We start from the raw sequence: 24432 nt of genomic DNA, 5'->3' as shown, positions 1-24432 counted from the left end.
GGTCCCGCTCCGGATCCCGGTCCCGCATCGCCGCGCGCGGGGCGGCTCGGTGAGTGCCAGCGGCGCGGAGGGCGGGAAGAGCCGGGCGGAGCGCTCGCCGCTGCATCCCCCGCGTTCCCTCGGCACCGGTGGCGCGACCCCCGCCCCGTTCCCGCGGGGCCCCCGTTCCCCGCCCGGCTCCAGCTGTTGCTCTCCCCGCTCCCCCAGCTCTTCGCAACTTCTCCCGTCCCGCCGCCGCTTTCCCCCGCACGCCGAGGAGGGGCCCCGGGACGCAGGGGGAAGCGGCGGCCGCTGTTCCCTCGGCGGGGGAACCACGCGGGTCACCGGGGACCGGCCGCCCTGCCCTGGGCTTCCCCGGCGGCTCCTTCCCCCTGTCGCGGGCACGGGGTCTGGTTTGCGCCCGGTGCGAGTGCGGGCGGCTCCCCAGGATGCAGGTAGTGCCGCGGGATGCGGGATGGAGTGACAGTGTTAATGGATAACGGGAGCGGCGGGAGGGGGAGAGCTCTGGAAGGGACATCTGCAGGCTTTCGGAGTGTGGCTGAACATGCAGCGGGTTAAGCGGAATGCAGGGATCGTTGCAAATTTGTCATGGTTAGGGTGTATCCTGCAGGTTTGTGTGCAGCGCTATGATGCTGGGGATGTAATTCCAGGTGGGGTTAAGGTGAATTTGGAGTCCGTAGCAGGACAGTGTTGTTTCTAACCTGTTCATTATATAGCAGATAAAATGGAATTTTAATTGCATTATAATTTTCTTCTATGTAATTTGAGAATAAGGACGCCTGCAACTTAATTTTTTGTTACTTTTAAAAATGGTGTCATATCTCGCTTGGTAAAAAAATACAGGAAGTTTCTTCACAGACACATTTGAGACCCCAAAGAAATCAAGAGACTGTGCGTTATGAAGGTTCTTGAAGTTTTTTTTTCCTTTATGTGTTCATGGCATCAGCATCCTGGATCCAAATGTCAGCAACAGTGTGACAGCTGTCATGCTGCTGTGATAGTGGAGTCTTACTAACATTTAAAATCTGTCATTCTGAATTTCTGGTAACATAATATGGAAATACAAGTGTACATTAACATGAATGTTAATCCTCAAACCAGTAAAATATTTTCTAGATTGATCTGATAATCTGGGTTCTTCCTTTCTGCTGTTTCTTGTGGTAAAAATTGCAAAGTCTCTTTTGCTCAAATTCTTTCCTCCCTCATTGACACAGAAACTTCTTTCTTTGTGCTCTGACTGATTGGACATTAAATACAACTTTTAGTTAATCAGCATTTTCTCTTATAGGTTGTGGCAGGTTTGGGTGTTGGACAGTAAATAGCTGGAGATCACTGTTGTCAAGGTTGGAACATGGATTCAAACTTAAAAGGTTCCCCCTGATAAATATCTTTGTTTAGCAAGTTGTGTTGTTTCGCAGAATCTTTGGTTCTGTGTGGCAAGCTTAATAGCAAAGTCCTAAACCACATGAATAAGATACTGCTGTTACATGAAGTTGGATTGTTTCTTGCCTGGCATACAGAGAGTATTCTATTGTTGAAACAGAAGCTTTGAGTAGGAGAGAAGATAGCTTTTTATCCCAGTCAGACTGTCAGATTTGTTATTGCATATATTAGCTGTCTGAGAGCAGGGGCTGTGGAAAGAAGTGATCCCAGGATCTGTTTTAAAATATCCCCGTCAAGAAGTGCCACAATTATATGAAAGTAAGGAATGAATTTGATCCCATCTGTTATACAACTTCCATTTGTCATCAGGTGCTCTAGATTTTCTTCCTTGTTTGCAGTTTAGCTGGGGCCACCTGAGGGGACAGATTATAGAAGAGTTTGTCTTCTGAAAGTCTCTGCCTCTTCCTGTGAAACCTTCCCTGCACTGGCTGTGGAAACCTGGTGTCAGCCAGTTCTCTTCTTGCATACAAAACTGTCATGTCCCCTTATCTGGGTTTTGTGTTAGACTTAGTCTCTTGATAAAGAGAAAAAAGGAATATTTTTTTTGTGTGTGTGTCTATCAGTAGTTATATATATTTGCAAATAATTAATTGTTAAATTAATTGAATGCAATAGTTTAAAGACACTTATGGGGGCACCTTAAGGTGTCTGTCACCAGACCTCTAACAATGCTTACTAAACATTTGGAATTAATACTGTAAAGAGACAGAAGGATGGGGAATATTTGTATTGCAAACTACTGAATTATTGAGTAATACAGTAACAGAAATTGTCTCTGTCATTTGGAAAAGCATATGTAGGGGCCACTTTGGATTTCTGCAGCTGCTTTGGCATGGTAAACGTAAATGCAGATTTTTTTTTTCCTTTTGCTGTGTATCTTGGAGAATACACAGCGAGAGGAAAAAAACAAACACCCTGCAGTCCCCTTTTTCTTGTTCCTGCCTGCCAGCTGGGGGCATAGATGGAACCAACGCATATCTTGATGTAGTGGAGACAGGCAAAATTAAAGCTTGTATGCAAGGAGTTGTATTTGTTTTTTTAAGCAGGTTTGTGTGTGGCTATTGTAGTTCATTTGGTTGGTGGTTTTTAGGAAATGATGGCACTGGTGTAAGTCAAGGTTGTCACCTTTACCTGTCCTACCTAAAGGCTTATTCTCTTTATTATACCAGGAGTTTCTGTCATTGATGTAGAAGGGCATAAGTTGAGAAGAATGACTCCTGTTCGTTAAGATAATGTTAACTACCCTGAAGTACATTACAAATCAATTTTATGAGACACGTTCATCGTAAAAATGTTTGAAAATACATCTTCAAAGCTGAAATATTTTGAATGTTGTCAAATTACATCTCATGGATTATCAGCTGTCAAGCAAATGTGCTACAGGCGAGGCATGCAGCTCATGTGAATATATGTGGATTCATCCACACAAGGCTGGAATGTCAGTGCCAACTCCTGTGCTTAGAACCAGGATGCAGAGAGTCATCCTGGTAGTCATTTTGGTCCAACTGAGTCCCTCCAGACTGTCAACATGTCTTCAGAGGTGATGAGTCTGGGGGTATGAAGGTAACTCTGCTTGCACAGGAAAGAGTTAAGCACTGGGGTATCTGAAGCATTGGCACTGCTTACTAGCATGCATGAAATACATGCACCAGTTAGGAGGGTAAAAATTATTTCAAATAATTTTCCACCTATTAATGTTGGCCACTTATATGTACCATTTGATGTCTTTTCTACTCCCATTTCTTTGCTTATATCAAGAGTATTTTTAAATAAATGGATGGTCCTCTTGCACATCTCTTAAATTTTCACTTATTATTAATCTACAGCCATATAAACTTAGGAGTTTTGGTATTTTCTTCCTTGTGATTGTGGGAAATTTAACATCTTTACCTAGTGTAGGGAAATCTGCATTTCTCTTCATGTTTATGAAGACAGGGACTCTTTTGATTGCCTTTAATTTCAGGATCTCTTATAAAATCACCTCAGTTTCCCCCCATCTGTGATTCAGGAATGTTCTCTCGAGTGCCACAAGTTGACTGCTGCAGCTGGCAGAGTGTTTCCAACTGTCTAAAATTTGCTGAGAGTAATAGGCTCTTACATAGGCGCTGTTTTACATTTGCAGTTCCAGAGCTTACTGGGGATACATGTATTTCAATCATAAACAGCAGAGCTTAATAGAAACCAACAGCAAACAATGAGCAGTTTTAGAATTGAGTAGGTAAAGCTGAAAGTATTTTTAGCTGCAGCACTTTCTCCTGTGTTCCCCATCCCCTCTGGTTTTAATTGCATTCTGCTTTTTAGAAATGGCATTTTGTCCTCTCTGTCACGTGAAAGCCTGATGTACAGAGAATACCTTCACTGTGGAAACTAGTTACAAAGCATAATTGAAAAGTGTAGGGAAAATTATGCATTCTTTGGCAGTTCATTTATAATCATTTGAATTTCAGGATAATTGTAAGACAGTCATGTTTGTGAGGTAAGGGCTCACCCTGTCCTGCTCAGTCTGTTTATGTGGCTTATGAACTGAGACCTCTTGTTGAACCTTTGTTGTCGGGTTATGCTGCCCTCTTCATTTACTGTTGCTATTGAATATGGTGATATTGATGAAATGTTTAGTAATTTATTTCTGGTTAACTCTGACAATGTTAATGCTGTCCATGTAATTGATTTGTAAAAGTATTTTTGGTTTCAGAATTGCTATCTTTGAATGTTCTTTAGGACTGTTTTTTTTAACCTGGAAAGAGATTTTTTATTATTTTACTACGTAGACATGTACTGACTAATTTGTGTGTCTTGGGGAAGGCTGCTGTTTGCCTTCTTTGCACAAATATAAAGTTCTGATGCTGCATTTGGGGGGTGGTATCTGACTGACCAAACCTGCTATTTTTTTTCCTACTGTATGAAATCATTGTGGGGCTGAAGGAAAATTTGGGGACTAAATATCTCTGAAAATGAGAGATTATACTTAGGTACAATCTGCAAGTGTATAAAACTAGTTTTCTAGTTTCTAATAATGTTTGTATGGGAGGATATATTTTTATTCTTTTACTCTTGTTGAGTGGAAATGCTGCATGGTTTGTGGTGTTGATTTCTAAGTGTTGAACTGATTCTCTGGTTTATATCTACAGCACTTGGGATTCCCAGGTGGTCCCTGTGCAAGCAGTGTGACTGGGTCTGGGACAGCTTAGCTTGTGAGATTTGAGTGCATTCAGTTTGGTGTGGCTGTAGCAACAAAAATAGCATGCCTTGCAAAACAGGCCTTCTGTCTGCCACCCACACCAAAACCTAAAGCTTGATCCTGTAGGCAGTTAATACGTTTATCTGGGAGGCTGATTCCATCAGCAAATGCTTTACCTGAAATTGGTGTCCACCAGGCAATAAAAAAAAAATAAAAAAAAATCTTACATTGGTAATCACTTTATATATAAGAAAGTGCAGCAGAACACTGTCCTAGATACATTTTTAAAAGCACTTTTTACTTCAGACTACAGGGCTTAAATGTTCCCCAGTAGCAGGAGGCAGTTCTGTGAGCAAATTCTGTTTAACTGGCGTAGTTCAAAAGACTCTCAAATTCAGCCATGAGGCAATTCTGGTTCTCCTTCAGTACTAGATGATTAAATTAAATGGAGTGTTAGTGTGAGTAACTTTTTCTGGTGTACTACACAAGGTAATAGATGAGTTCCTAGGAGCCCTAGTTGTAAATTAGGTGACTGGAAAGCCCCGTTTCTATGTCTAGTGGCTGTAGCAGCTGAATAACTTCAAAAGTAGATTTAATTGTGTATTCTCCCAGTCAGGTGTGGCACTGGATGATGGCTCGTTCTCCTTTTTATTATAGAAGTCTTGAGGGTAACAAGAAAGGGATTTCTTGTCTTTTTGTGTTGCACAACAAAGGTGTTTGTTTCAGCCTCTGATGTACAAATCAGTTTGACCCTCTACTGAATAAAACAAAACAAAAAACACCAAACCAAACAAAAAGCAGACCATTTTCTGAATTCTAGCACTGTTATTCTGGGGGGGGTTGGGAAAGCTGTAAGAATTAATTAGAAATACATTCATAGCAGATAGCAGGTTTTTTAAAAATTTTTTTGTTTTGTTTTGAGGGGTTTTTTGTTGTTGTTTAAACAAAACCTTCCTGTTTAGTGTCCTTGAAAGTGAAAATTTTTTAGGCAAAATGCATTCTGGGCATGAAAAGGCAGTTAATTTCTTGTTGTATTTGCACCTTTTATGTGCTGAGACATACGGTTACTTGAAACTGTTCCCTTCAAAGCTGGAAGTGAAATAAGTAACCACTAGACTTCATGGGGCTTCATTTCAAAGATAAAATTGCTGACCTTTTATATAAATGAAGATCATACAGACAAGAGAGAGCATTGTGTAAGGATTGCTTATGGAAGCAGTTAATTGATTCGGAGTTTAGATTTCCTGCTTCTGTGTGGGGAGATGTGGATTTGTCAGCTGAACAGGCAATTGCATTGTAATGATGGTTTTAAAATCTCTTGGTATGGCTACTTTGCTCATTCCCATGTATAACTGACTAAAGTCATGTTCTCCTAAGCACTAAAATAGTAAATGCTTTATCTGTTCTTGCCTTTGCATCTCGGAGTTCAGAACTGAATTAATTTCTTAGCAGGGGTAACAGAATAGCATAATCTAGTTTATATCTCCAACCTTGAAGTTCAGAGGGCAATCCTACAAGAACATTCAACTAGTATAACAAAGCCCAAGTTGTTTTCTTATCTCTTCCGAAGTTTATGGTTTTAGCAGTGTTCCAAGTTTTTATGGGGAAACCATTATTCTGTTACTCTGGCTTCTTAATAAACATGGGGTAGAATTGTGTCCCAGTAGGAAACTCACTGTAGGTGTGACTGGCAGTAGAGTCTAGTATATGGCAGTGTAAGAGACTATTGATTAAGACCTAATATTTTGAGTGTGACATAATATTCATGTTAATATTATGTCAGGTTTTCAAAGGAATTTCAGTCAAACTACTTCAGTAACTGCCAAAAGTGAAGCTTGGGAACTGATGTTGTAATGGGAGTCTTAAAATTTGACAGCTCTTCAAATAACTCTAGTGTGTCTCTGCTTTAGAGCAGAGTGTTTTTGCAGAGCTGATGACTCTCGCTTTGCTCTTGTCACTGTCCCTAGTCCAGAATGGGCCTTGGTTTGACCCCATTACAGTCCTATGAAAACTCATGCTCTAATAAACATATACCCAGGCAGGCAGCATGGAAGAAGAAATGGATTTGGATGGAGAGGACAGCTGAGGTGAGGAAACATGGCAGTTAACTAGGAGGAGGAGCAACTTGCTTTGAGTTGAAAGCAGGAGGTATATCAATTAGAATCCAGGACTGAGTTAGATCTAGGTTGATAATAAACTAGCAGAGAGGTTGGGTTGTGAGGTCTTTGGCTGTGTGGAAAGTATTGGTCAGTACTGAGGGAGTGTGTAGGAATGATGCTGCCTCTCACCCAGCATCTTGGGGACATCAAGGAAAATGAGGACTTAACTGGACAAAGAAAAATTCATAAAATAGAGCTGGTGGGCAGGGAAAGGTGGACAGGAGTAGTAAGGGTAGAAGCTAGGATTTTGTAAAGAAGGCAGATAGGTCTGTTGGACAAAGAACTTGTAATAGCAAAAGTAAAGTTAGAGAATCTGTAAGGAAGGGGCTACAGTGAAATAGTTTTGTCTATTGCATTAGTAGCCACCATCTCTTTACCACTTTAGCTTAATATGTATCAGTGAGTGGTAAAAATTTGTGTTGTGAGCAAATGGTTCTGATTTTGGTCATGAGCTATGTAATGATGAGGATGAACTCTCTGGGCTCATCTCCTTGTTAAGAATTTAAACTGTTTGGCTGTGAAGCAGTGTTCAAAGAAGTTGCAGAAAGCAGGCAGCCATGAATACGTAGTTGTAAGCCATTTCTTCCATTAATACCTTGCTTCATGCCCCCAAGTGTGTGGGGCTAGTTCTGTCAACATAGTATTCAATACTATGTCTTCATTGCTTTAGACTGCACCATGCTCTTGCTACATTGCTCCAGAGAAGCAGTTCATTTCCTCACAGATAGTCTGGTACTGCTTTCTGTAAAGTTATTTATTATCAGAATGGTCGAGTGAGATGAGGAAGTAGTTTGCTTCCTATTTTATGCAGGGAGTGAAGGCACAAAGAAGTTAAGTTAGTTTTGCATGGTTAGAAATTACTGTAACCTGACTCTTTTTAGACTGCCTTACATATTGCAGCCACATCCCCATAGAACTTGCTACCTTTCTCTTACTATGATTCTCTTTTAATAATGAATCCTAATGTCACACTTATTTCTTGTGTTTGCAGTCTCCTTGGGTATGTAGCTGCCCTAATCCAATGGGAGAACAAGGCAGTGCTCCAGGTGATTCCAGCAGCAGGACATAGCCATTCAAAAGGCAAAATTGTTTCTAGTTTCTTCTTTTGCAACTATGTTGCTTGCTCAGAGAAATGAGGAAGTGTTAATTCCGGAATTGTGTGACTCTGGAGAACTTGTACTCTGGTGTTAGGAGCTCCTTTAAGCATTTGGTATTGATGCATTCCTTCTCTGTAATGTATTCACACAGCTTTAGGGCCAAACTGGCACATGTTGTAAAAAGACACCTACTTGGTGTTTAAGTGTTATGGAGAAATCGGTGTTGCAGCCTTATTAAAAGAATTGTGGGAAATTAATTCCTTTCTCTGCTTTACAGTGAGGGAAGGAGGGATGAGCTGTTTATTATTTTTCAGGTGAAAGTCTCTCAGTTGTCCACATCGCTCAGCTTATCTGTTTAATTTGACAGACAGTTCTGTCCTGCTGTCAGCAGCGCTCCTGTAAGTTCTTTCTGTTTTGGAGACCCTTGTGGCTTCTTGAGTTTCTCTATAGAAATGAAACTGTATCAACCAAGGTAAGGAGTATAAGGATTCTGTTTCTTAAGTCAGTAGAAGAGTGGTTAAAAACCTTTTGCTACCCTCTTGGGGTTTTTGATGATTTGTGTGCGGATTTTTAAATTTATTTTTATTTTGAATCATGCTCAACACTCAGTTTTTATTTGAAGTTTTTTAATGAAAGAGAAATACTATGAATTAAGTTTATTCTGGTTAGAAAACTATATAGTTGTTTTTTTTAAAAAAAAACAAAACCCAAAAATGTTTGTTCCTGGGTAAAGACCAGTAGCCTCTGCTGGTGGGACTGTGGTGTTTTGCCATTTGTTACCAGACCTACTATGTTGGCTTAAGTTCAATTAATATTTGGCTGACCAGATTTTCAGCTTGGAGAACTAGAAATTCTTCTGCTGTAGAATAAATTTGGTGGAAACTTGCTCTCTCTCAGAAGTGTGGCAGTCATTGGTAGCAAATCTCTCTTCAGTCATAGAGAGGCGAATGATCCTGGGAGTGCTTTTGATCTCAAGAGTCTATCTGGGTTTCTCAGAAGCACATCTGGCTTCTGATGTGATATTGAGAATGTGACAAACATTGGTGTTCAAACCTGAGATACTTTCATGTGGAAAAGGACACAAAAACAAAGATTTTAAACAATTAGAACCTCAGGCGCTGTTTCTGGCCTTATGTAGGCTTTTTGTATGTTTAGTTATGTGATCTGTCAGCTCTGCCCACCTTTACCTCTGTGGGTGGATTTATTCAATTTAAGGCTCTTCAGTTCAAGTAAGAATTGTAGTGACACTATAAAAGAACATGAACTGCAACATGCTGAAGCATAGCTACGTGTGGGTGAGTCAGGAGAGAGCTGGAGTAGCAGCACTAAAAACAAAAGGAAGTACAGTCATGATAAAACTTTATTTAAAAAGGAGAAAAAAGCAATCAACCTAATAAAAAACAAAAGCTAATCAAAAGCCATCTGTCTCCAGAGGATGGAATGCAATAATTTGGTATGGTTTGTATCTTGGTTACTCTCTGTGTGTATAGATTTTTTGTGTGTGTATAAATCTGTTACACCACACGTGCACCCATGTGCTTGGTGTGTCTGCACACTGTGCAGGTAGTCAGCTGGATTGTGTCTCAAGACACTACTCAAGCAGGGCAGTTTATATCCAAAGGAAATTTGAGCACATGTGCTTTTAGGAAACTAATATTTTAATTACTGATCAAAATACTTCAGTGATTTTTAAGCCTCTATCTTGGTACACGAGTGATGCAGGCTTTGCTTATTCTCATGTTCCATCTGTTGAGGGCAGGTCCTCCCTGCCAGGGGACAGGCATGCACACATTCCCTCAGCAGGGCACTGTGTGTTGCTGACAGTTGTTAGGAAATAAAAAACGCTGTGTACAATAAAGTTTAATTTCTCACAATGTGTTGGATTTACAACACTGCCAGAATGGTTCAGTACTGCATAATTTTGTGGTTTTGATGTATATGCCATAGCTTCAGTGAAGGAACTAAACATCACTTAGTAAGTTCCAGTAATTTGTGTTTAGCTTCCACAGTTACATAGCTTTTACTTCTTCAGAGAACATGTCATCTTTGGTCTTAGTATTTTAGCATGTTAAAAAAAAGTTGAAAGTCAAAAGCTTTCTCTAAAATGAAAAGCACAATTGTTGTGCTTAGAAATGGTCTATTTCCTGGTTCTGAATCAGTGTTTGAAAAAAAAGCCCAACAAAAAAAAACAACTAAATGTATTTATTTGATAACATGTTGTTCTCTGCAAAAGGATTGGTGTTTTGTTTTTGTATGTGTTGTAAATGAGCAAAAATTTCATTTCACAGTTCAAGATATTTCTTCATAACTTGATCATAAGAAAAATAAGTTATTCTAAGTTGATACTTCAGTGTATCTCTTTTCAAGGACGGTGTTCTATCTTATGCTACAACTTTTTGAGACAGAAAAAAAACTGAAGACGGTGAGTGAAAGCCTTGTTAGATATGTCTGAGCAGTCATCATAGGGCTTTGTAAATACCCTAATTCTTTGAAGTGCTTGTATGTAGCTTTTTGCTTGATTTAAAGCTGGTTTATTTAAGGTATTCTTTTTTCCCCTTGCCCTAGGCAGTCCCAGAGTGTGAATTTCTACACTTCATCTGCTGCCCTTCACTGAAGGAGGGCACCTCGTAAAAGTATTTTGTCTCTTATCAGGCAGTTATTTTGTGTAACATCATCTGTGCCTTACTGCTGTCAGCTGTGCTCTGCTTCATAAATTGCTGAGGCTGCTGTTACAGGAGTGGCTCGTAGCGGAAACGTGGAGGCTGTGTCCTGCCTGCAGTGCTGTAATAGAAGTAACTGGAAGGTGGGGTTCGTGCTCTTGTTTTACGTCTGCTCAGATAATTTCACTCTCACCACTCTGCCCTTCCTTATCATCTTTTATTTGGCACTTACGTAAAAGGCTCTTCTTGCTTGTACTTCAGGAAATATCTGACATAGATAGCATTCTTTGTGTTGTGCTCTTAGCAGCCATACTTTTCTCTGCTTTGTACTTTTCCTGAATGCTCCTAAATCAGAGAGTAACTAAAATGAGCTACTAGTAGAGTAATCGAGTAGTACAGTAGGTCTGGTTGTTATCCTACTGCTTCTTTCACTTAGCATCATTAATATTTGTGATCAGCTCTGCAAAGCTGAGGCTAGAACTGCCTGAAAAAGAAGTTGTTTGAATTTTGTGTTTGAACTTTTCTTTTTTTTTTCATAGAATCATAGAATAGTTTGGGTTGGAAGAGGCCTTAAAGATCACCAAGTGCCGAGTCCCCTGCTCCTGACAGAGAACCTGTTTAGCAGTTCTGAATGCAGGGCCAGTCAGGCCAGGAGTCCAGAGAGGTTTTCTTTGAACTGTGCTTTGGAGTTGGTGATGGCTTGTTGAATAGGACATGGCTTCCTTTCTTTTTTTCTCTTTTTTTCTTTTCTTTCTTCCTTTATGCTTGTTCTCAGGGTTTCTCAGTACTTGTAATTGGGGCAGACTGTAGTAGTCTGGTTTGCATTTCTGACAAACACTCCTTTTGGGTCTGGGTAAAGTTCATAGTGCAGAAGCAAACTTTCCTTCTTTGTGAGGATCCATGAGACACTACTCTTTCCAAAGCAGTGATTCCAGACAAAGTAAAAAAAAAAAAAAAATCTTATTTTTGCAGTGAAACTGATCTTCAAGGTCAACACATCAAACTTTTCTAGTATCATTTGAGAAGAACTAAATTCAGCATCTACTGCCTGAGGTTTTACAATGGAATACATTTATGTGTTTATTAGTTTTATGGCAGTAATTCTGAAAATATGTCTTGGCTTTTGTAATTTTTCTTGAAAAAGTTTGAAAAAAGTAGTATTTTTTTCTTAGACAGGTGGAGTCAATATCCTTCCCCCTCCAAATTTTGTAGGTTGTTTACAAAAGGAAGTCTATAGGGAAAGTTTGTCTCTGACACAGTAGCCATGTCCTCAGCCTGGAAACTTGGTGATTAATTCCTCCTTTGCCTATAGTACCTGTGCCAAGTACTTGACTCTCTGTACCTTACAAAGTGGGACAGATTTAATCTTTAAATAGAAATAGTATGGTCATGGTTTTTAAACATGCTGCATTGTTGTTTTAATAGCTAGCTACACTTCAAAGAAATTGTTTTGGAAAACACTCGTGAGGGTTCAGCCACAGAACTATCCCATCTTAATGAGATTTGCACCTCTTACTATTGACTTATTTATATTTTATCTAACTTGTGTTTATAGAAAAGTACAGCATGTATAAAGACTTAAGTAGTGTACCATTGGCTTACCCAGAACAGAAAGGATGGAAATGTGTTATCTAGTCTATTTTCTTGGTACTAGGGGATCAGTTCTATCTGCTTATCATATTTATAAGAAAATTATTATATTTGCTTTTGTTTCATGGCCCAGCTTCTGACTCATTGGAAGGTTTGGATAGAAATATATATTCTATTGCATAATACTTATAAACATACTATTTATAATACATCAATATAAAATATATATTTAAACACATGATGTGAAATACTCTGGGATATGCAAATAATTTTTTTCAGAATTCAATAGATGGAGTATGCAATAGAAACAGTTGTGGCAGCTGATTTGAGATACTATTTAATTTTTTTTATTGAGTGAGATGCTGTAATCCCAGTTACTTATTGTTCTGGTCATACAGGTGTGCAGGGTAGGTGATTTGAAAAGGTCAATCTGTTTAAGTGTGATGAAATGAACTGTAGTTGTCTATTCATAAATAGAAGTAGTCATCTAAAGCTTGGACTTACTTAAGTTCACAGTTCTGCTTGCCCCAGCCTGTGTGCTGGTTGGGCCACACAAAACAGGTTTGTGAAACCGGTCCAGGCTTCAAACAATCAGCTTGTGGGCTTGTAGTAGTTTTGACCAGTGAACTTACCCATGTTAGACCAGTGGTGTTGCTGTTAGTAGAACAGAGGAAGTAAGGCAAGAACTGTTTCATCTCTGGCAGTCATGGTTTAAAATATTTTATTTAAATTGTTAGAGAGACCAAAGGAAATAAATACAGATCTTAATTTCATACTTTTGAACTTACTGTGTAAAAAGGCTTTGTCTTTATAGCTAATAGAACTGTCTGCTTTCTCCCATGTAAGGGTGGTTGGGGTTGGGTTCTTTGGTTTTTTTTTTAAATGCAGTAAATAGAGTAATTTGTATTCCAAATGAGGAATTTGTCTGCATTATTCACTCACAAATGTGTGAACACCTTTCATTTATCTTGGAAATCCTTTGACAAAGTTGTCTGGCTGTGAAGAGCATCAGGTTTTGCTTCTAACAGGAAAAAAGGTGTGCAGTTCTCTTGTCTGACACAGCAGAAGATGAGCCAAAGAATTGAACTGTGGCCTTTGGCAGTTCTGTATCTAACTTCCCCTGCATGCAAGGCTTTTCTGTTAAAGGTTTTTGTTGTTTTTTTGGTTTTTTTTCTTCTACCATGGTTTTTTAGCTTCCTAAAAGGAGACCTAAGGATGTGACTCAACCTTGCAGAAGGAAGGAAACATGAAATGTAGGCTGTTCTCCTGTTCTGTACTTACAGCAGACCTTTGCAGAGGGCTCTGTATTGTTGCTAAATAAGCGTAGAACTGCTGTACTGTGCATGACAGAGAGGGAGAGCACGGCAGTGTGAGTCTTCTGGCTTTATGGAAAAGACACTGCATGTAAAGACATCTTGTGTGTCACTACAACAAAAGTAACCTATCCACTCATTTACATAATTTCAGTCCAAAGGAATAGCAAATCCTATTCTTCCTTCCTCATGTTTTTTGATTATTTGGAACAAAATGCCCTTTATCCTTCCTTGCTGGTATGACAGGTGGGTTTGAGGTGGTGGATTCAGGTTTGCTGACACCAGTGTGCGAACAGAAATGTGGATAGGAGAGTGATAATACTACTGGGCCTCCATTTTTATAGGCACTTGAATCGTTTTGTCACTTAAGAGGTCTGAATATGGCTATTCCTGTCATCTGCTGTTCCAAAATAAATTTGTATTCAAAACAAATTTAGAAACCAAAGTGGCAATCATAAATATTAGACTTCTTGTTTATGGTAGTTTTCTTTGTCTAAAATTAGTATGCTAGCTAAGGAGCGGAAGAAGTTTTTATTCCACTTTTTCTGATATAGTCCATAGTCATAGAAAGATACCTCCTTCATGGCATTACTGTGACTGGTTTTGTGTTCCCCTGACTGGGGGATGGACAGTGTACTGAAGTAAAGTTTTATAGTAAGTAAAAAAAAAAAACAAGGAAAAAAACCTCCAAAAAGTCAGTGCACAGCACAACTGGTGTTACCTCTGAGCCAGGGGAGAGACTTGCACAACTGTACAAACAATTTCTATTAAAGCTGAGGCGAGTGGTGATTCACAGTATTTTGGTAGTAGGAACAAAAGTTTGGGAGGCAACTGAGATCTTGTTGATCCAGGACTTGCTCTTGATCTGTTGTGCTCCAACTTGAGCTACAGGGTAAGTGAAAAAGGGGAGACCATCAGGGAAGTAGAGATGGAAGGAGAAGGGGTGGCAGAAGATGAACTTTGTTAAAGCTGCGACCTTGTGGGCTCAGTTTTGGATTAATGATCTTTTCAGGTGGCATTTAAAAGAGTACAGTCATCCAGGGCTTTAGGAATAGGTTAAAGAAATTCCTTGAAGCTTCTGTAGATCAGCCTTGTTGTTAAAGGTTGAAGAGTCCAAATGAACCAAACAAAACCTCATCATACCATCACTGCCTTTTTTTGCTTGTTAGCAGAGATTGAGTCTGCATGGGTTTCAGTAAATGCCTGACCTAGTTTCTTGGCTAGCAAACTAACATATATGTCTGCTTTTTGTAAAAGCTGGTCATAGACCAAGCTAATGTGTGAGGTGATTTGAAATCTTAGAATGTAAATGTTGTTTACTAAACGGAATACCTTTTACCTTCATTTTAAGGAAATTGAAAGGCAATGTGGTAAAGGTATATTAAATAAATTCTATAACTCAGGCTGACAGAATCAGGAACTTTCCTTCAGAGCACTGGAAGTTGGTGCCCAGTTATCAGTCAATATCTGTACAAATCAGGTTCTTTTTTCCCCCTCCCCTCACACAGTAGCTAATTGGGCTGTGGCACTTGCTGTCATGTTCATATCAAATGTACAGGGGTACCTTGTAGTTCAGGCAGTCTCTGCATTACCTCTGAAGTGGTCCCAAAGATATTTCCCTAAATACCTGCTATTGGACTGGGTAAGCACTTTATGTGAATCATTTTGGTTGTTTATACATTGCAAAAACCCCTCATTTGCATTTAATGCACATGAGTATCATGGGTAATAGTCAGTGCTCAGTGTCAAGGTCCTTTAACATTTTAAAGAGAAAATTCAGGGTTTTTTTTTTGTCTCTGGATTTTAGCAAGTATAGAGACAAAGGATATTCCATGAAAAAAAAAAAATCTTCTGTTACAATGAGGATATTCAGCTTTAAGCAATGCTTGAGTTTATAACTTCTGTAAAAATAGGAGCATGTCTGTACTTATTCTTGTATCAGTGCTGAAAATCAATGTATTTAAAGTTTGTGGCAGTGCTGGTTGCAATACTGCAAGGTTGAAGTTTGAAGGTTTTTTTGACAATGAAGAATCAGAGAGTGAGGGAAGCTAATCTTTTGTTATTAAAGGCCACTAGATACAAAATCCTGTACCTTGAGAGCTGTTTCTGAAGTAGTCCTTAGTCAGGATCCCATGTCATTCCTGTGGTAGTCATCTTTATGCTGAATGACTATTCAAGTATCACCTTTCATGGTGGAAGATAATTTTCTAGAGCTACTGATGTGGGGCTCTAATCAAACCTCCCATCACCTACATGCTGGCATCAACTTGTTTGCATTTCTATTCTGCAAATCCAAATTTTTGTGACTGGGTTAAGCTTTGGTTGGAGAATTTTTTGCTACTGTGTACAGCAGGAGAAACAGGTTAACCTGCTGAATGGAAAAGAAACAAGTTCTCCCTCTTTTGTTTGTGTGATGCTAACAGTGCTAAAAGTGGGGAGAGAGAAGGGCAGGAAGAAAATACTTGTTGATTAACAGCTACTGTAATTTTCAAACAGAGCTGCACGTACCCTGTTAGTCTTGTTTAGTATGGAACAATTCTGTATAAAGGTAGTGCTGTATTTACTGTGTGGTTACTTTTTCGTGCCAGCACTGTTTTCTTTATTTTGTGAGAATGCTATAAAAACTCAATTGTTGATACTGATCTGCACGAAACGGAACTTGATGGATATTGTTGTGTGAAAGTGTGATTTTTCTGCTAGCAGATGTAGTTCAGGGTTTTTAGTTATAGTGATTCCTGTTTGTATTTAAAATATTGTGCAGATTAACTCTTTGTAGCTATTTTGATGGCACTCCTTTTTTTCTGACATTAATAGCTTATGTATAGTTCAGCATGCTGCATGAAATAATGAAGGTAAAGGTGCAGCAAGAACTGAAATAATATAACACAACCAACTTCCCACTACACCACATCTTCCTATCCACCCCCAGCCCCCCAAGCTCCACCTTATTGCTGCTGTGGGTTTCATTCCCCCACCCTAGTGCTGACTGAGGGAGCCTTGCACTTCCTGTGTGATTTTAGAAAGGTGTTTCATGCTTTCCCCCCTGCTTCTCCAGCCTGCCAGGCTGGGTCAGTGACAAGGCTTTCTCTGCATCCCATCTGTCCTGTCCTCATGGTATTGAATTGCTTGAGACTCAGGTCAGTGTGGGAGGTGTCAGGGATGCTGAAGTCAGCAGTGAGCAGCTCTGGGCAGTGAGAGCAAGCCAGTGCTGTAGAGGGAGATGTCTCTGCCTGTGCCAGCCCCATGGGGACATTTCTTGGACCATCCTGGCTGACCAAGAAGCAGTCCAGTACATCTCATTGGGCAGTGAGAGGTCTCCTGCTGGGTTCCCTATAGCTTTGATGTGCAGGGCAGCACAGTGTCTATGTTGCTGCCCAGAGTAGCATGAGGTTGAACAATGACAGGCACAAGGTGAGGAACCTGGCTCCAGGCAAGCCCACGTTGCAATGCAGGTTGGGGGATTGTGGAGTTCAGAGCAGCCCTGAGGAAAAAGACTTGGGCATGTTGGTGGATGACGAGCTTGACATGAGCCATCAATGTGTGCCTGCATCCCAGAGCAAATGTGTCCTGGGCTGCATCCCCAACAGCAGGGCCAGGAGATCAAGGGAGGTGCTTCTGCCCCTCTATTCTGCTCTCATGAGACCTCATGTGGTAAATACTGTGTCCAGCTCAGGAGTCATCAGCACAGCAAAGACATGGACTTGTTGGAGTGAATCCAGAAGAGGCCCACAAAAACAGAGGGATGAAGCACTTTTTTCTTTAAAGGCAGGTGGAAAGAGCTGGGATCATTCAGCTCAGAGAAGAGAAGGCCCTGGGGGAGACCTTAGAGCACCTTCCAGTACCCAAAGACAACTTGTAAGTCAGATGGGGCTTTTCAACATGGACCTGTTGCACTAGCACAAGAGGTGATGGTTTTAAATTAAAAGAGCCAGATTTAGACCAAGGAACAAATGTTTTGCAATGAGAATAATGAAACACTAGCACAGGTTGCCCAGGGAGGTGGTAAATGCCCCATCCCTGGTACCATTCAGGGCCAGGTCTGAGCAAGCTGATTGGGTTGAAGATGTACCTGCCACCATCTGGCAGGGTGTTGGACTAGATGACCTTTAAAAGTCTGTTCTAACCCAAACCATTCTGATTCTCTGCTTCTTGGCAGGAAGTGATGCATTGGGAAAATCTGTTTTGAAATGTTTCTCTGATCTGGTGATGTTGACTTTGCATTATGCATTCATGGTCTGAGTTACTTGTTTCCATCTTGTTCTGTTGAGTAGTTCAGAATCAGAAAAACAAATTAAAGCAAGTTAGTTTTTGGACTTGTGAATGTTTTGAGCTGTTGTGTAGGTTTTGCCCTCCTTTACTATTAGGAAAGAAGCAGCAGTTGCATAAACACATAGTTTAATCTTCTCAACCAGGAGAATTGAAATTAACTTTTTTCCAGCTAAAAATGATGAAGGGTGTGGCCTGATACGAAGTCCATCAGAGGCAGTCAATAACATGTTGTCAAGGAAAGCTAGAGTTTAACTTGTACTCATTATGCTTTATATATTTTCTGTGCTGCAGGGAAAGTAGCCTGGGAAACTGTAGGCAAATGTAATGCAGTTAGGGAATATCCTAAAGATCCAAGATTTTATTGATTTGCATTTCATGTTAAACATAAGTCCTACCAAGAAGTTAAGCATGACATCCTTCAAGGATCAGATTTCTTTTAAACCAATGCTGTACTTCTGATCCTTTCAGAAATCTGTTCCAAATGTGACATGGCTCTGCACTGTAGCCATTATTTAAGACCTTGATTTACTAACCTGTTGCCTCAAAGTAAATTTGAGTTAAGTACTGGTTTCCCAGGTAGTGCTGACAGACTGTTCTGTGTAAGTAAAATTGGGAATCACAGTCTTTGTAGTTGTATCATATTCACAAAGAAACACAAACTCTAAACTGTATCTTAGTATAAAACTGATATAAATTGTGCATGTAACTGAAACAGTAATTTGGCAGTATTTGTGACTTCTTTTCAACTTACAAGAATTTTGATTGCTGAGTAGCAGCTTTTTGTGTGCGTGTGTAAAGATGAGCAGGAAATGATGGCTGTCCCAACTGCACAACAGCCCTTTTTACTGGCTACTGTTAAAGTAACTGGCACAGTCCTGTTAAAGATGTCTTTATGGGGAAATGAAAAAAAAAAAAATTACACACACCAGCAAGTTCTTTTTGCTGTTATCTGTGTTGTACAAGGAAAAGATACTTTTTTCTTCCTTTTATCTCAGTATTCATTAAGATCCTCTTGGTTAGACATGACTTTAGACATCTACATAGAAAACTATCTCATGAGAATGGACTGTGTGTTTCTTCCCAAGATACATCTTAAAGTGACATTAAGTAGAATGTCTAAGCTGTATGAAAGATAGGGTGGAAGGTTAGAAAAAAGAAAAGAGAAAACAAAGTAAAACTCAACTGATAATAAATCTCTGGTGTGTAAACTCAGAAGATAAGATAGTCTCACTATGTAAGTGTTCATGGTGGCAGAGCTGAGTTTTCTGGGGAAGTTCTGAGTGCTTGACAGTCTCTGTGGTGTTGCTGTCTTCAAAGAGTAAAGTCAATGGGAAAGAAACCTTGATTTAGTCGTAGGAGTTGGGAGGAATTGTGTTGAATAAGCATGAAAAGTAAAACTGAAATCTGTTTGAGGATGTGACTGTTGGATGTATCTGTTTGAGGATGTAACATGTTGACTGTCATGCTTTTTGTGTCAAGGGCTGTGTGTGCTTGGGACTGGAGTTAGGCTGAAACATTGGTGTTAATGGCAATGCCTTTGGAATTAAAGGTGGTGGATCAAAGTTGCAGTTTTAACTCTAATCTGTAAAAAATAAAGTGGAGATGCTTTTTAATGGTTAGATGGTGCAAAGGTCTAAGTGTATCCAGATATTAAATCCTGCAAGTGCTTGACAGACGGAAGTGCTCTGTTGTAACACAGGCATTGATGAAATTTTGACTTTGGTGAAAAGACAGGCTGCTACATAACCCATAACTACAGCTGCTTTCTTGGAATCAGTTACATCATTTACAGGCTTTAACTTTGTTCCTGGCATGACAGCCTTCCCCCCTCCTGATTTCTATTTATTTATTTATTTTTTTAATTTCCTGCTCTCTCAGAGCTAACCTTTCTGTGCTGTACAACAATAAAAGATAGACATCTTCCCATCTCCTCTGGGTGATAATGGAGGCTGGTGATAAAGTGGTTAATATTGCCTCCTACTACTGCCTCTGTCTAGTAGCTCCTTCTAAGCTTAAAGGAATTTGTAGTACTTCTGTTCAGACTTTATAGTTCATTATGTTCATTTTCAGTTTCAGTGGTTCCAAGTCCCAAAAATTCTATCTCAAGGCTTTTTCTCTGATGACATCAGGCTTGTAAAGAAGTGGCAATAATTCTTACTAATCCAATTTCAATAAATGGTTGTCATTGACAAGTTACTTGTGGGGACCCGAATGGTTTATGTGTGTAACTGTCCTAGGAAATACCAGCATCCTTCCTGCTTTTAGATGTTTTTCAAGGAAAGAAAAAGCTGATAATTCAAGACAGTTAAACTTATTTTTGTGGGGAGGAGAAATGGGCATTTTCAGGTCTGATGATAGAACAAATCTTTAAGTTAGGAGCTACTTACTGTCTTGCAGGTATCTATTATAGGATATCCTCCCATCAAAGCTGTGAAGGGAAATGCTTGAAATAAAAGTTTGGAGATAAATTTATTCTTGTGATCTTTGTCACAAGTAATCTTCACTGTCAGAGGGATTCAGGAGTAACATGAGATTGATTGCCCTGATGGCTGCCTTTGAATTCTGTACAGTTGTGCCGGTTTAATAGTAGTTTTGTATGTACTTTAGAGTATAATGGGAGACTCCCTCCACCTACAAGGAGGTATTGAATTCACCCTTTTCCTTTGCCTATTCATATATGTACCACAAAATTGCCTTCACAGTTTCTATGCTATCTCCTCACTGAAAGCATCCAGGAATGGCATTCCTTGATTTTTATCTCTTTTCTGCCATGGAAAAGAACAAACTGCCGAGACTTCTTTGCCAATTAAGAATACTCTTCTGCATTTCTTCGTAATTATGGCTATCTAGAGACAGTGTAAATTAAAGAATCTTTAAAAGTAGAAGTACATTAATCTAGACTGACTGAACAGATACCGGGACTTGCTTAACTTCCCCTTTTAGTCAAGTAACAGTGGTAGGCTGAAAGCCTGCCTGCTCTTAACTGTGATACAGTACAGCTGTAAAAATTAATGTTTGGAGTAGTTCTGAGTTAAGAGATTTTTAAGAACAGGACTGGTAGATGCAGATACTTCTTCATTTTCCCCTCAGGTAAGTGCAAAGTTTATTCATATTTGAATAATTTGCTCTGGGACTTGCTTCCATATATGGATATTTCTCCCAGCCTTGTACTACTTGGCTTGGTCTCTTCTCAAATAGTTGTAGGACATTTTTTTGTCTTTCTTAACTAAGCTATGGATCTGGAGTTGCTTGCTCTTTGCCTTCATAGATGGGGGGGAAAAATATGTACGTGGACAGGTTTTGGTTTCTCTGACTTAGAATAGTGTCTATTTTAGCCTCTGAGTATCAATTCTATAAATAGGGAAAAGTAGTCTTGGTTAGCATTTTTGAAAGTCTGAAAGGTCAGTCATTTCAGAAGTGCTCATTTTCTATAAAAATATCCAGCTAGCCATTTTTAAAGAGTAAACAGGCCAAAAGTAAGTTTTTTATTCTTCAGCAGACTAAGGAGAAGGCTGAAAGCTATGAATTTGCATGTTGGGAATGGTGTTTATGGTGTTGACTTTAAACTGTGTTGCAACACTTGAGTGCTTTACTGATTTGAATATGCCTGATAACAATGCTTGCACACCAGAGAAGCAGGGTGAGGGAGTATGCAGCTTGATGGCAGATTCAAAGTCATGAACAGTCACACGGATAACAGGAAGTATTAAAACATTGTTAATACTCAAGCTTTCAAAAGATTCTGTAGTTAAGAAAGCTTTTGAGGAGCTCTGATTTCTGATGAAAGGTAGAAATAGATTCAGGTTAAAGCACTAAGCTGTTATGTTGCTCTCTGTAGAGCATGTTTCTGTGTGTTAACTTACAAAGGGTGCTGATGTGGCTGAGTGTAATTTAGAGCAGTTTTTATGTAAAGAGAGCATGCTGTTAAGGGTTCTTTGCCTCACTTTTTTCCCCACTGTAAATATCTCAGGTACTGTAAGATGTGAAATATATATCCTGTTTTATTTACTTACTAGGATTTGCAATGGAACTTTGATAGTCATAAAATTGATGGTATGAAATATTAATTCAATTTGAACCAGAAATTCTAGAGCTTTCCTTCTTTTATGGGTGCAAGACAACAGCTTTGTGGGAGCCCAGAGTGCAGTGACTATAGTGAAAAGCTTCCCATCAACAGCAGCATTCTGAAGAGTAGGATGGATCAGGTATAGCCATATGTGAGCTGGTTTCTGTCTGTATGTCTTTTTCTGTCCCTTTCCCCCACCCTTTTTTTGCCCCCATCTGGTACTAAGTTCACTTCTTTTCACCTTCTGTATCTTTTGAACTTCCATGTCACTCTGTGTGTGACTTAATTTTACTTGAGTTTGTTTGCTGGGGAATGGTTGTGTTTGCCATTTCCCTGCTCTTGCAGTCACATGTCTCAGAGGAAGTAAAGTAAGCGTTCTTTGGGCTGGCAAAGTTAGGGCTTACTATGACAAAAAGTAGGAAGAGCTGCAGTTGGAAGGAGGTTGAGAATCACTGCCTTTAAACAGTAGCTTTTATTGTCTAGTAGAAAAGTTATAGCTCTGTTTTCTGAAATAAATCTGCTTCGGTGTCTTGGCACTACCCCAATGTACCTTTTTGGAGCAGTGATCCTTGACATAAGTGAGTGCTGAAGCAGCTCTTTCCCATTCCAGACAGACTACTCAGTGGAAGAAACTAAAAGTCTGTAAAATAGTGTTTGATAATTCCTTACGATAATCAAAACTTTGGTAGTGTGTACAAGAGTTTAAGGTAAGGAAGAATTATTTCCTCAGAGTTTTATTTCCTACCATGTGTTGCTCTTGTGGTGCCGTGTGTGTGCACAAAGACAGCACGTGGGGCTCCAGAAACTGCCTCAGATGGGGGTTTCTCAGTGAATTAATTCTTTTTATTGTTGTGTTCCGGTGTTAACAGGATGTAATACCTTTTAAGGCAAGGTCTGTGTGCCTGAAGTGACAGGTTTTGTATCTACTTTTGTGATATGTAGTATTTGCTAGTTTCAAAGTAGGCAGAGGATGTGTGGCTGCTCGTGCCCTCTGCTATCTGTTAGGAAGGTGACACGGAACTGGAGTTAGCGATGCCACCTTTCTGAACTATCCTTGTTTCTTTGCCTGGTTCTTGAGAACGTTTTTCATGGTCTCATTAAATGTTTGATGACTTCTCTGTTGTGTCATAAGCGTGGTGTTCATGATCACAGATGATAGTCTGGCTGACCAACAAAACAAAAAGCTGGTTTTACTTTTCCAGGTGTGGTTTATTCTTCAGTAGTTCTGTAGACTTGTTACAGAATCCTGTATGAGAGAGGATAGAATTTGTGGTTCCTGTTAATGGTCTGAGCACAAATTTCTTTTGCTCAAAGGCTTCTTTCATGGGAGCTGCTTTTTCTAGAAATTTGACTTAAATGCACCTACAAAAATGCAAATTGTACATTACATATTGTTCTAATTAGGAACGGTGGAAAGAACGACACAGACTCTCAAAGGAGTCAGAACAGGAGAATTCCTCTAGTTTACTGCTTCAGGTTTGTTTTATAGACTGATACGTGGAAAGTACAGAAAGGAAACTCTTATTGGTTAGCAAATTACCACATCACCATCATTGGTCAGTGGGGTTCACCACCCCCCTGACCCTCTCCTGCAAGGAAAACAAGAGGACAGACAAACAGCACCTGGCAGTTGTTTTCTGTCTCTGAGGATTGTTTTGAAATCCTCCTTTGAATTTCTCAGGCTAGCTCTCAGGCAGGACTGAGAGGCCATGGGGCCTGCAGCCTGCTCCAAAGCTAGCATCTACACATTACACTCATTTTTCATCTTAGAAAATTGTCCCAGTGTAGTTTCAGTGTTGTTTAAGAAGTGTGTTCTAACTACAGGACATCTTATGACATTGCTCTCAGATAATCCAGCAGTAGCTAGTGTTTAAGTTGGTTGATTTGGGTGAAACTTAATTTTTTTTCCCTGAAGCCCATTGTTTGAAATGTGCATATTTTCTTTTTTTTTTTTTTTCTTTTTTTTTCTTTTTTTTCATTATTTTTATTTGTTACCTTTATGAAAGGATAATCTGATCAGCAGTTTGGAACACTTGAATGATTTCATAATTCAAAATAGTCTTAAACTTTTTTTTTTAACAATAAACATGCATGTTGAAGTGAAGTTACTGTTTATGTCTAGGATTAGATTGGACTGTCTCAAATGATTAGTTAACTTCTTACTGTCTGTAGGGCCTTAACTTAAAGGCTTAAGAAGCTCAAGTTTTCAGCAGCAGAACAGTAACTTCCATTATTTTTTCAGGCTGATGGATGAGACTTTAACATGAATATCTTTGCTGGACAGGAATGCAGTATCTGATTTTTGGAGTCTGTACTGCTTCATCAGCTCCTGTCTGTAATGTGATGTAGTGCAGAGATTTTGGAGGTATTCTGCATGGAGAGTATCCTCCCTGACTGCCTGGAGAGTCACTAAACAGCTCTTCTATGCTTATGCCTTTATCCATTGCTGCCCCTAGCAGCTCTTGCTGTAGCAGAATTCAAAGACAACACACCTGGCTAAAGTCCTTCTCTCCTTAGTGTTGAATGTTTGGCCTCATCATGAAGAAAGATAAGATAAGGAACTGAGGTATGGCAGTGTTAATTACCTGGAAGCAAATAGGAAGTTGTAGTAAAAACAGGGATCAAATACATATTTCTCTAGTTTCTGCAGCACTGGA

At 39.6% G+C, this 24432-nt stretch overlaps 1 protein-coding gene across 2 annotated transcripts in view; it reads left to right on the top strand.

Moving 5' to 3' along the window:
• CYRIB (CYFIP related Rac1 interactor B) overlaps nt 1-24432 on the top strand; it is a 76698-nt gene continuing 52266 nt past the window's right edge. For both annotated transcript variants that reach the window (XM_015617108.1, XM_015617111.3), the window contains exon 1: nt 1-49. The gene's annotated coding sequence lies outside the window, so the exon portion shown is untranslated. The remainder of the gene's footprint in view (nt 50-24432) is intronic.

The sequence above is a fragment of the Parus major genome, chromosome 2 (genome assembly GCF_001522545.3).
Source record: "Parus major isolate Abel chromosome 2, Parus_major1.1, whole genome shotgun sequence".
Taxonomy (NCBI): Eukaryota; Metazoa; Chordata; class Aves; order Passeriformes; family Paridae; genus Parus; species Parus major.
This window is presented reverse-complemented; position numbering and strand designations above follow the sequence as displayed.